The sequence below is a fragment of the Ambystoma mexicanum genome, chromosome 5p (genome assembly GCF_040938575.1).
Source record: "Ambystoma mexicanum isolate Mex_15411 chromosome 5p, UKY_AmexF1_1, whole genome shotgun sequence".
In the NCBI taxonomy this organism is placed as follows: Eukaryota; Metazoa; Chordata; class Amphibia; order Caudata; family Ambystomatidae; genus Ambystoma; species Ambystoma mexicanum.
The window spans coordinates 1,154,053,489-1,154,066,670 of NC_090930.1; the positions used below are offsets into that span (position 1 = coordinate 1,154,053,489).

General features: G+C 43.8%; 1 protein-coding gene across 8 annotated transcripts in view; it reads right to left on the reverse strand.

Moving 5' to 3' along the window:
- Positions 1-13,182, reverse strand: part of RIPOR2 (RHO family interacting cell polarization regulator 2) — a 1,323,029-nt gene that overhangs the window by 85,936 nt on the left and 1,223,911 nt on the right. The gene's annotated exons all lie outside the window — the stretch shown is intronic.

Here is a 13,182-nt window from a genome sequence, read left to right on the forward strand (position 1 = left end):
AAAACCTACATTTCAACCAATATGAACATGACCCTTTGTCCCCACAGGAGGCAAGGAAGAAGAAGTGGTTGATTCCATCTTCACCGACACACAAAGCCATTGAGAAGATTGTTTTCGACAAAACTCTATCAAGAGATTTGAGAGGACTGACAGAATTCTGTCACACAGGAGGTTTGGAGGTTTTCCACAATATGTGCCTAAAGTACAGGCCAAAGCGCTTGCATTTTAGCTTTCGGGGCATGAAACATCGCACTCTACTAGCGGTCTTGGCCCATAACAGCAATGTCGGACGTAAACAATCTAGGACTAGGGGTAAAGTAAGGATGCCTCGCTACACTAAGGTGTTTTCAAAACGAAGTAAGCAATGGGTGATCAAACCAGTCTATGATGAAATGCAGTTCGACTTTGTGAAAGGCCTTATTGTTGCTGTGTTAGAGAAGCACAGATATGGAATTTTGGAGGTTTCTGTGCAGAGCAGTGATCCATTGCCACCGAACATTGCAACTGTGCCATGTCCACCCGAAGCATAGCTGGTTGTGAAGTACAAATCCCGGTTTAAATAATTGCAATACGATTGTCTTTTTGTAAATAAATGTTATTGTACAGTGTACCTGTAACCCTAACCCCTACCTTCACCATCATCGGTGGCAAACAAGCTGGGTGTCATCTTTGAATTCTCTCTATTCACCTCATATATGTGTATGTATATATTTTTCTCATGTCTCATCTCATGTAAATGTAAATGCTGCCACTGTTAACGGAGGGTAGGCTTGCGTATTGCAAATAATAAAACAAACAAACAAACAATAAATCTCACTTTTAACTCAACTCCTGTGGTACTTTATACTTTCCCTGACCTTCCGCCAAAAATTAAATGTCTCCATAGTTATGATTCTTTGGGGCTGCAAAGCTCGCAGACAACGGGGACAAAATTGGGGGCCTTAGAACGCGCCAAGCGGGCCGTGGCATTTGGGAGAGAAGCCAGTTCGCATTCGCACATTGTGGCGCACTACATAGAGGGATTCTAAACTTCAAGTTCTCACAGATGCCTTTACTACAGGATGTTGCAAATAAAGAATGCGAAGGACAGCGGCTTTGATTTTCAGCTCGCGCCCAGAAGAGGCCCACAAGTCGCACTGAAGTATAAGGTTCTATTGTTTTTTGACCTTGAGACAGGGACCATGCCGAAAGAACTTCATTTGAAGGGGGTGCGCAATAACGTAAGAGACGATAAGGCAGAAAATTCAGAAACTAGACCGAGTTTCATTTTAGTTCAGTATACAAAAAATCGTTGTCAAGAGCACGGTCGGATTTACAGACTGCATTACGCAGAGACACAATGGAAATTTCAAATATAATGTGAGTAAATCTTTAGACGCTTTTATACCGGAATGAAGAATTAATGAATGGATGCATGAATAAATTAATGAATGAAGAGCTAGGAAAAGCAATGAAAACGTGTTCGTAGTGGGCACATGGGCATGCAGGTCCACAGGTCTCACCGATCTCGGTCCTTGGCCCAGCCACTTTTCCCTGCACTACGGGACGGGACTGTCTCTGTATCCTTCAGCCCCTTCTCCCGGCATTTACCTTGCACTTGCCACCAGCTGGCTCTATTATTTATCTTGTATTCTACTAACCATGTACAGCACTTTTACCCCCCTCTCCCCTTCCCCTTGCGCGATCTGAAAGACACCTGGCCTAGTAGGATCATTGTCTGTCTGCCCTTGTTCCCCCCCTGCCTCGTCGCGCCTTGAAACACTTGTGTATAGGCGCGTTACAAATGCCATATCATATATCATATCATTCCACACGCATGTAGACAAACTGTCGTTTCTCATTGTGTGTTGGCCTCGATTTATTTTGTTACTTTTCGCATTGATTTTAGAGCCGAACATACTCCATTGAACTATCCTTGCAAGCAAATAGTTTCTGATCGGCCGTAATAAATAAAATATTTTTTTTGTTTTCATAACAGGTATTTGATCCCGTTCTGCTACTGTCATCGGTTTGAGACACCGGCAGATGGTTTTTTCAACAGACACCTGCAGCTTCGTGTGAACAACTGGAGCACACTGACAATTTTATGGGACGATCGCCAAGGGCCCACATGCTCTTATGCTGTACTAGTGGCTAGAAGCAACATATCAACCTTTACGATGGACTAGTGCCTAGTTGATGGAACAGACTTGCGGTTCATCGTGCTTCCGAAGTGCTTCTTTTAACAAAAACCAACACCCTGTGTACCATAAAGGAACAGCGCGTGACTCAATATAAACTTTTACAGATTTGCGGATACAGATCAAAGAAAATAAATGGCTTTCGGAGTTCATATGGCAATTGCTGAATATTCTCTAAACATTTAATGTCAAATAAATGTACTTTACCAAATGTACCGTGTTGCTGTTTGATTTTAAAGTACAGTTTCATATTCCGAATTGTGACGCGCTGTGTTGTGAGATGGTCTGTGTTGGTTTCCGGGTTCTGTGTGGAGTCGCGTAGAAGACGACTGGGCGCGTTTGCCTACGCAGCACAGAAACGTCACGGAGAGAGGCGGGGAATATGAATGTTTTGATAATGTCAGGCTCAGGGGCGGGGGATTTGATTTAGTGCCGCAGAAGCAGGTCAGCCAGGGCGATGCGGCAAGTGATCGGATTATCACAAAATGGCAGCTCCCTGGTGCCTGTTTTCCCGTGCGTTTAATGGACGAAAGCTCGGGTAAGGTCCATAGGAAAGTTTTCTAAAATCGAGCCACTTAGGCTTAAAAAAACATGGCCGACCCGTAGGGACAATAACATTTTTTATTAGACCATGCCTTTAAACTTACTAAAATTGTGACACTGAAGTCCAGATTCTATAAAATGGTGGCACCGCCTTCAGTCTATTCACTACTTATAGTTATCCTTTAAGATCACTTAGTCTACTTGCGTTACTGAGTCTGTACAGTTATAAAATGGCTTGCATTTTCTGCAGTGCTCTTCACTCGTGAAATCTCCATTCTGTATATGAGCACTAACTCAATTCTTTATTTTGTTATCAGATTCGATAAAGTCTATATATCCTCTTCTTCAGCCACTGTTCTCAGTGTGTCACGCTTGCTTCTTGTTATGTCACCAACTTCTCTTTCACTCATCTTCATAATCCTTTGGGGATCTCCTCCAAGAGATTGTCATCTCTACGGGGATATATCAGATAGGGTTTTCTGAATGGATACCTTTTCTCGAAGGCTCTCCATGGAATAGGCACAATCACTGGTGTTGTGCATGTCATGACTTCTGGTAACCAGCATATAGGAAGAATGGGGGTGGGACTTCCTGCAGAAGCATTCAGCTGCTCCTCTACACTACAGAGGTAGACGTATGATCATGTAGACAGGACAGTTCATCGGCTCTCTTGTTTTGGTATCCAAGTATGTAAGAGATAAAGAAATCAAATTGCGAGAAGAAAAAGGCTGAATGCGCCTGTCGACTGTTGGTGCAATTAATGGATTTTAGGTACTGCAAATTCTGTTGATCTGTCCTCACCTCTACTTTATGGATTCCTCCCAGAAGATGATGTCTTCATTCTTGGAATGCTTCCATGATGGCTAATATCTCCTTCTCGATAACCAAGTAGTTCCTTTCACATGCATTTAGTTTCCAGGAATGGTAAGGGATGGGATGTTCAGTGGGGGTCTTGGGATTGAGCTGAAGAAGTACTGCCCCAATGGCCCAATCTGAGGCATCGGCCTCGACGATGAAAGGATGCATTTCATCCAGATGTTGTAAGATAGGAGCGCTTTTGAGGGGGGAATAGGTGATGTTGGCGGTGTCATTCCACGGGATGATTTCTTGGAACTAAGAAGACAAGGGATATCAGCCGTCAAAGTGGAATAATCAGCCACAAAGTGGTGGTAAAAGTGAGCCAACCCAAGGAACTGTTGTGTAGCCTTTACATCTTGAAGGACCAGCCAATCCAAAACAGCTTTCACCATACTTGGGTTCAAATGGAGGGCAGAAGAACTCATCACGTATCCAAAAAATTCCATGATGAAAAGAACATTTCACGGCTTTGGCACAGAAATGGTTGGCAGACAATCGTACCATGACTTCAGAAATGTGGTCGATATGTTCTGTTAAAGAGGGGGAATAAATGAGAATGTAATCTAGGTATACCCAGACTGATACCCCAATGAAGTTGGAAAACACTGAATCCATGAAGCGCTGGAAGATGGCAGGGGCGTTGCATAGACCAAAAGGCATTACGCCATACTCAAAGTGTCCTAAAGATACTTTAAAGCCGTCTTCCACTCATCCCCTTCCTTAATACGTACCAAATGATATGCCCCTCACAAGTCCAAATTGGTAAATATTGCAGATGTGTCCTGTATCAGTGGTAATGGATATCGATTCTTCACTGTCATCTCCTTCAAAAGACGGTAGTCTATACAGGGCCTAGTGTGCGCTCTTTCTTCGGAATGAAAAAGAAGGGCACCCTTTGGGGGATTTGGATGGCATAATATATTCCTTCTGCAGACACTCATACAAATAGCGTCATAGTTCTTCCTTTTCTTGTACTGTCGGGGAATAGACTTTCCCATGCGGAATAGGTTTTCCCAGATGTAGATTTATTTCCATGTAATGTTCAGGATGCGGATGGTAAAGGAATCGACTCAGGGCTAGTGAATACATGAGAAAAACAATGGTACTCCTATGGTACATTTGACACCGTACAACCTAGTACAGTTGTAGAGGATTCAGTAGAGGCTTTCAGCATAGTTTCAGCATGGTTTCTGTCCGTAGTACTGGATGATCTTGAGTAGCCAATAATCGGGCTATGTTGACATAGCCAGGGTAACCCCAGAATATGAAGGTGTTAGAATAACATCAAAAGCTATCTGCATCTGAACTGATTCAGACTGTTGACTCACAGGACCGGAAGCCAATGGGGAGCCATCAGTGACTTCAATTAAACAAGCAACCGTTCTGGAGCATGGACCAACTCATCCTTGTACTCTACGCGTAGACCCCTATGGAAAAATGTGCGTTGCGTGTCCTCCAGCCATTGGGAATCTGCAGCAAGTTGACAAAAGCGGTTTATATAGGTGATATAGGTGATTACATTTGTATGCCCCTGTTTTAAATCCAAAAGCTGGTTCTGGGCGGCCCGAGTGTGTGATTGGAAGACAGACAGAAATGCCTTCTCGAATTCACCAAAGTCTTCTAGTATGGGGCTGTTGGCAGATATATGGTTGCTTAGAATAAACCCAATCTTGGCTTTATCCAAATGGAAATGTTGCAGCCGAAAACGAAATTGAATTTTACAATGGTTGCAAAATTCCTTGAGTCTCCTGGGATCTCCATCATATTTCAGAGAAGACGATTGTGCCACCACACTCTCAGCCAATACTACTGCTGGATCTCGGTTCATAGCCTCTCATAATACTGAATTTTCTTGTTTCAGGGCTGCATCCTCAAGTCTTATGACTTGTAATTCCTCCCTGGGCTCCTGAATTGATTCCATGATGTAGATGGCATCTGAACCTGTCAAGTACCTGGTCTCGTCACTGATGAGATTGTGAAGAAATCTTCCCAGCCTTGGCCTTTTGTGACTTGTCCAGAGTGTTGCTGGAAGAATGAGTGGCGTGAGAGGCCATCTCTCAGCCCAACGATCATTAGAACTCAAGGCGAGAGCAAGGAGAACAACTCCCCACACCACGGGACAGCTTCCCCGGATTTACGTGGTGCAGGGACAGCGCTGAGACGCTGGCCAGGGAAGCCACATTGTCGCAGAGTTGCTGGTAAACGATGATGTCAGGACTGGATCCAATTCAGGTGCTGAGACTGGTGCAGGAAGAAGGCTCAGCCAAGGAGGAGCAGAGAGTATCTGGCAATAACTGCAGGCAAAACCACGAGGACCAGGAATAAGGTAGCCAGCAGAGGAGAGAGAAGGCAGAGTTGGTAGCAAGTCAGAGAAAAGAAGTGAAAGTCAAACTCTGCCAGAGGCCAAAGGAAAGGCACAGGAAGAATGGCCACAGGCAAACAGACCGGACTGTAGAACCACAGACAAGAGAAGATAAGGCAAGGAACACTCGCACATTAGGAGCGCATTCAGACGCATCCAACCTGTGCAAAGGCAGATTTATATACTCTGTTGCCACGGGCAGCATCGTCCTGGTGCCACGCGATGCCGCTACAACTGCACATGCACGAGAGACTAGTGCCGAGTACTCGCACATGCTCACTGGACCGGCGCCCTGTACGAGGACGCCGGGAGAATGCCGGATGCCGGGCCGAACTCCAGGCCGTGCTGCCCGATGGCTAATACACCTCTCTGTTCTCCTGTGTCCAAGGTGCCATTGCGGGTAGTACCGCCCGGTGGGTCTCCTTGGGCCACAGCAGTGACAGGTCCAGGACCTGAGAGCAGGCAATTAAAATATGTGTTGCACATATGATGCAAAAAATAAAATTTTGTGCTGCACAATTTCATTTTTTTAATGCTGCAAAATAGTCAATTTTGTGCCGCAGCCGCATTTCGTATCCTGGAGGGTCTGCTTAATGGGAAGTCTAACCTAAGGCCCGGGGTGGGGTGGCCCATTTCCGGGATGAAGCACCTTTAGCTTTGCTGAACATACTAGTCTGGAATAGTCAACTGGTGAGTGTTCTTGTATCCCATCTGTGATCACCCCATGTTATAATGTCTAATTATGTTTCAGAGTTTAATATCAAGGCCTGCTTTTAGTAAATTCCGGAAGCATACCTCCCAATGTACAAAGCAGCCACAGCAAAGGTGCCGTTGGGCACAGTTAAGACTTGCATCACTCAAAGTAGTTTCTTTGGTGGGAAAATACCTTTCAAGAATTTCATGACTAAGATGTCAGAGAAAGCATCTATAATTATAGACTCTAGAATTTCCACAGTTCAGTGCTTCCAATAAATCACCCGCAGTGGTGTGCGCTGACAGCTCTTTCCCATGCACTAGTACAGTACATTGGTGTTATTGTTTTGAAACCTGCATGAGTGCAAGTGCCGAAAGGATTACCGTCAGAGTTAACCGCCTTTTGCAGCGTGGGAACCAGAGCTCTGCAACAAAAGAAAGAAGTGCTACAAACGGCCTCGATAGTATTTCAAAATGTCATTGCGCGCTCTTGTGATTTGCTCTTTGGTAAAGTGGGGTGGGCAGGGCACGAAAGTCAATATAGAATGCAGGGATATTTGTTCAGCTCGTCTGGCTTCTACATGGGAGGACGTGTTGGTTTAGTTGCTTTCTTTGGAACCTGGAAACCGGAAACCTGGGTTCCAATGCCAACACATATTGTGTGATTCTGGGCTGGGTATGTACACTAAAGGGATGTCTCTCTACCTGCTTCCCCCTTTCAGCTCCATCTCTCTTAACATTCTGGATAAAATGTGCCTCAAGACCCCAATGCGGTCACATACATTTTATCCTCAGATCCCCAAGTCCTTAGGCGGTCCGAATGAGTCTATATGGTTCATGGTTACAAACCCGTAATGTAAGGGTGAGTGTTGTGAAAAAGGAAATTAGCCCCATGCCAGTGTGCATGATGTTTGTAGTCATTTAAGCATACAGCCCTTTTATCATGGTAATATTTGTCAAATATGAAGATCAGTGTTCATTCTTTTGTATTGGAAATGTTCTTTGGTGTTATGTAAAGCAGCAAGGATCCCTCATTGATGCTTTTCATCCCATGCCTCCTTTCTCATCGGAGTATTTCAATGGAAGAGTGCCACAGGAGTGTACCAGATTGCCCATTTTGGAATGACTGGCTATTCTACTTATTTACAATGTGCTTTGCTTAGTAAGACAAGTGTAACATTTATTTTTATTATGCCAATTACGATTGGAAGATATCATTAGAAATGAACACTGTAACATTTTTTAAAAGGAGACAGTTTACATTTTTAGTACTGTTAAATAGTTCTTCTTTTTGCAGAGAATACACGCCATTCTATCAAAATGCCCTTTCTTCTTTTTAAAGGCCATTCTCAGATTAAAAACAGTGATCTGTTTCTTCTTCTTCTTCTTATTCGAGTATCAAGGCAATGTTTCATTTTGCTTGCTTAACACTTTGGTTTGTGTGTGGACCACGGATTGATACTGTTCATGTTAAATGTTAAAGTATGCACAAAAATGAGAAATGCAGATGAAGGCACTGCATCCTGATCCTCTGGTCTGTCTGTAAGCACAAGGCCCTCAGTGTAATGGCGGCATTCTTGCAGGATACACAAAATGCCAATGCACGTCTCTGGGGGATGCCTCTCTCACTACTACTCTCATCCTACCGTTAACCATTAAAAACAATTCCCTACCCCTTTCAAGAGATCTGGGTTTTTTCTCTGTTTTTTTTCTCTGGTTATGCTGTCAGCAATAGCTGGGGTGGCTCAAGCAAACACACACCTGACAATGTGACTCTTGCCCTACGAGAGAGAAACAGAGGATACAGCAACATCCAGTGGGATAGAGAGAGAGAAAAAAGACAGAGAGAAAGACAGAAAGAAGAGAGTGAATATTATATATATATATATACACATATATCTATGTATATATATATAATTGAAAAAGATTTCAGTTAAGGTGATCAGTTTTAGCGCAACAAACCCTTGAAATTCAGCCGATGTGTTAAGTGATGATCATCTTAACTCACTGTTCCCCCTTTGATGACCCTTAGGATCTAATGATGTGTTATTTGTATAGTGCTTACACCTAAGCACTTTACATAGAACACATATACATACAGTATCACCCAACCAGAGTTGGCCCTCATTTATCGAACTCGGAAGGATGAAAGGCAGAGTTGGTATTGCCAGGATTTGAACCTGCAACCTTCAGATCACACACAGATCGCAGCAGAGAGTGCTCAACCCACTGAACTATCTTGCTGGCCTCTAATTTTGTTTGTCATTAGGAATCCCATCTGTTATGTATGTGCTCATGAGCTTCATAACAAGGGGGACGCTAAGCAGGGGCGTTGCTAGGGGGGGGCTAAGGGGGCTATAGCCCCTGATCTTTTGGTTGTAGCCCCGGATAGAATCTCAGGAGCTACAGCCAAAAGACTAGCTAGCCCCCAGTCCCAACAGTTCCGACATCAGCTTAGCCCCGGGTCTTTTCCAGACCTAGCAACTCCCCTGACGCTAAGTTAAGATGCTTATCAATTCCCACATCCACCGAATTTCAAGGGTTTTGTTGCATTAAATCTGATCACCTTAACTGTCCCTTAACTAATGTTTTTTCAATGAATTTCAAGGGTTTATTCAAGGGCCACTAGCCATGGCCTTTGGCCGTGGCCACTGTACATGTTGCACCAATAGGTTTCTTTAAGGCCAACTGGCCCTGGCCATTGAGCACAGTCTTTGTATATACAAACTCTCTTCATGGATCATGACTCTGTACCACAAGGGGTCACCGAGAGATTGATTGGTCGTCTTCCCTTTGTTTTTTAAATGCACATGTCAGGCAGCTGGAAAATGGCTTGCAGTGTTAATAGTATACAGATAACACCAAGATGCAAACAATTTTCCAATGACGTCGCCCATTATAAGACCCATTTCATCTACATGGCTTTTCCTTTTTCATGTGGAAACTATTTTTGTGTTTTATTTTGAAACTATATTTCCTGGATACTGTTTTGTTTCCCCTCTTGAGCGTGCGTTGGGATGATTGATTGCGAGTAGTAATACCTCACTAGATAGAATTTCACGTTTTCAAAAGGAGCAGGACTTAATCTAAGTTGAAATTCATCCTAAATGAGTTCTCTTATATACTATTTGCGACAGCCTGAAAACCTCACATCATTTTATTGTTCAGTGGTTCGATGGGAAGAGCCGAGACGTAAAGCCAGATTGTGCTCACTGTTTTAATGTTGTATTTCTTGTTCTGAAGATTTATCTAGAGAATGCAATCTCTAAATCCATTCTACACCGCGGTCACAATTGGAATTTATTTAATCAGCAGAGCTGAGAAACTTAAAATCATCCACGTTGGGTAATTGGGACTCACAGGGCCTGGTTTACAAAGCGTTTTTGAATCAAAAGCGGCTTTGTAAATCAGGCCCATAGAAGCGAAGCCAGGCTTTTATAACCCACTGACAGATACACACAAAGTGGAGAAAATGGAAACTTATGATCCTTCTCCGTTACAGAAATCCATTCGAGCTCATATTTAATGAAATGTATGCATGTTTTTTTTCCCTAGGCATCCATTGCCTTTCTTATGTTCCATCTCAGGGTAGGCACGTGTCTTCCGTGCAGTTTCTCTGTTCCACCCATCTCTTTTTCTATTATCTTGTTATTCATCCCATCAATGGCCCGCCTATGAATTCACCCATGCAATGATCGGGACAATCTAGCTTCTCTGCTCCCCTGGGTGATCCTGGCTTTTCACCCCCCTGGAATCCCTGTCTCTTCCTGACTTAGTTCTTTACTTTTTTCTCAGATCCTTTTTAGGGTCTTTCTGTCCTGTGGTTGCTTCCTCGCTGCCTGTACCAAGCTCTGCGTCTCTCCATGCAGCACCAGCTCCTCAGCACTCCCACTTTCCCTGCACCGTGCCTCCGTTTCTCTGTCTTCTTCCCTTCAAAGATATACTGCCTCCCTGGGCTTTCTATTCTCACTCCGACCCAGATCTTTCCCTCCTTTATTCCTCTCTCTTACGCTCCAGATCTATGTGAGTTGCCTTAGGTCTGTCATACTTTCGTTCATCTAACCTCCAGAGCTGTGCCACTTTCTTTGTCCTCCTTTCACACCTCCAAATCCTTTCACCTCCAGAACTATGTATGCTGTTCCCCATATGCCCACACTTTCAGGCCGCCTTCATTTTCCAGCTTCTGCCATTGTCTGCTGCTCATTCTGGTTTCCCGCTTCTTCACTTTCCTTGCCTCTACCAGAAGCCACTGCTGCCCTTCCAAGGGCTGTCACCCGGAGTCGAAATTGCATGCAGCTTTTATCCTTCTGCGAGACAAACCCTTGCAACTCCAATGACCGATTATAACCAGCTGCGGTGCATGGCCCTTTCTGTGCAAGGATTGCCTATTGAAAGTCAGATGTGATTTCTAAGGTGTATCATTTTGTGTCCCAATTGGTAGTGGACTCGCTGTGGGGTGAACTATTAAGAAAGGCACCCACCATCTTGTCCTTCAAGATGCATTGGTAACCATTGCAGCTTTCTGATTTGTCCCCAGTGTGCTGCCAATGGCTGCTCATCTGTCCAAGTCTGTGGGCCATCCTCCAAGAGTTCTATATTGTTTCAGCAAATTTAGTTACTTTGTGAATCAACTCACTTCGATGAATTTACTTTGAATTTTGTGTTAGTTTTTTATAATGAGGGGTTTCACCCATATCGCCCCACCAATCTCCAACCTACACTTCCCTTCCCTCCTCTCCCCACCCGTGTACACCTTAAACCCAAATATACATCGATACATTACTTCCCCACAAAGTAAATGCATCAAAGTGAATTACCTCGAAGTAATTCACTCTGATGAAAAAACAGTACACCCTTCCAAAGCCCCTCTCCTCCATAGAGAGAAGTAACTTCATATGTGTTTGGCATCGAACCCCTGCAGAACATTATCTGGCAGCACACCAGTGGGTCCCACAGTCAATGTTTTTCTTGTAGATCCAGTTGCCAAAAGTCCAGTCGCTGGTGCACAAGCCTGCTACTAACACATCTGAACGAGGGTTGCAACCACACAATCCTTGGTATTTCAGATAAAGGGTGCAGTGATTTTTGCAGACTTTGCCAATTACTGAGGTTTTTAGTAGACAGGATTTTAACATGCCTAGCAAGTGATACGTTTTAAGGGTAGGGTAAGAATTTTTGGACACACAATCGCCTCACTGGCTCTGGTGCTTATGTAGATAAGCAAAATGACTGCTTCTTATCTTGTAGCCTATGTGTTTTAGGAAACACAAGTGAGCAAAAGGAGTGACTTACGGATGGTTTTAAATTGTCCTCTCCAAAACTGCCTTCCCTTGTTGTTGGGCCAAAATATGGTTTACCATAAATCAGTCCTAAACTCCCTGGTCCTTTCCTCCCATGTCTCCCTCTGTATCCGGGCTCATTTATTTTTGGGCATGGGGTCCCATCAGGGTTGGTGCCAGCCTATTATTTTCCTTGGCTTCTGATGGGATGGGCAACCGATAAAGCCTACCCTTTTCCTCCTGAAGGTCCTACATTATGTAGGTTGTGGTGGCACCTGGCCCCCAGGGTTCTACCAGCCCCATCAATCCGCCCAACACATCTACTGAGCCTTAGCAAACACATCTTCTCAAAGTAACAAGTTCACAAAATACCATTTTCAAGAGCATGCCTGGAACTAGTGATGTTTGCAGACATATCCTATCAGTGCTGAATCCGTGATTCTGAAAATCTGTATATTAGTGAACTGGGTAAATGTGGTGCATTCTTTTTTTAAAATGTATATGCAGGAGGAACAATGCTCTTTTCATCACAAAAGAACATACGATAGATAAGAATTCAGATTTGATGGGAAGCAGTGGGATTCTTACAATGGGGTGAGTTTGAGGGACATTCTGACCAGGTTGTGGAGGGGAGTAAATGGAACAGTCACCTAAGTGAACATAATAGATTAAGGACCATGAACATTGGGCATTTTTAAGTGGAGGTAGGTGGCACAGCCAGTTGCGCTCGGAGCGTGACCATGATGGGTGAATTGATACAGTGGAGGCCGAGGAAGTAAGGGACAGGAGCAGGCTAGAGGCGAGGGGAAAATGTTAGCTAGAAGGCAGATGAGAGGTAGGTTAAGATGTCTGATTAGGTGCAGAAATGTGTGCGTGTGTGCTTCTAACCAATCTGTGCATGGATATTTTGGTTTAGATCATATGGTAAATGTGAAGGTACCTTAACATTACAGATTATTTTTCTAAAAAAAAAAAAAATATATATATATATATACAATACATTACCTGCTTCTGTCTTATCTAAAATACTCTGATAGCCTTAAAGACTGACCAGTGCACCCAAAATAAAATAAGTAAGGCAGAGAGTGATGTTGAAAAGACCTCACACCCCAAACTCCATCCATGATCCCACCAATAGTTTGGAAATATGGTGGGGTTCCCATTGAAAGAGATGGGAAAGCTCCACAAACAAAATAATGTTCTAACAAATTAGAGCAAGACTCATTTAAGACTGAAGGGTAATCAAGAAGGGAGACTATGAGCAGGT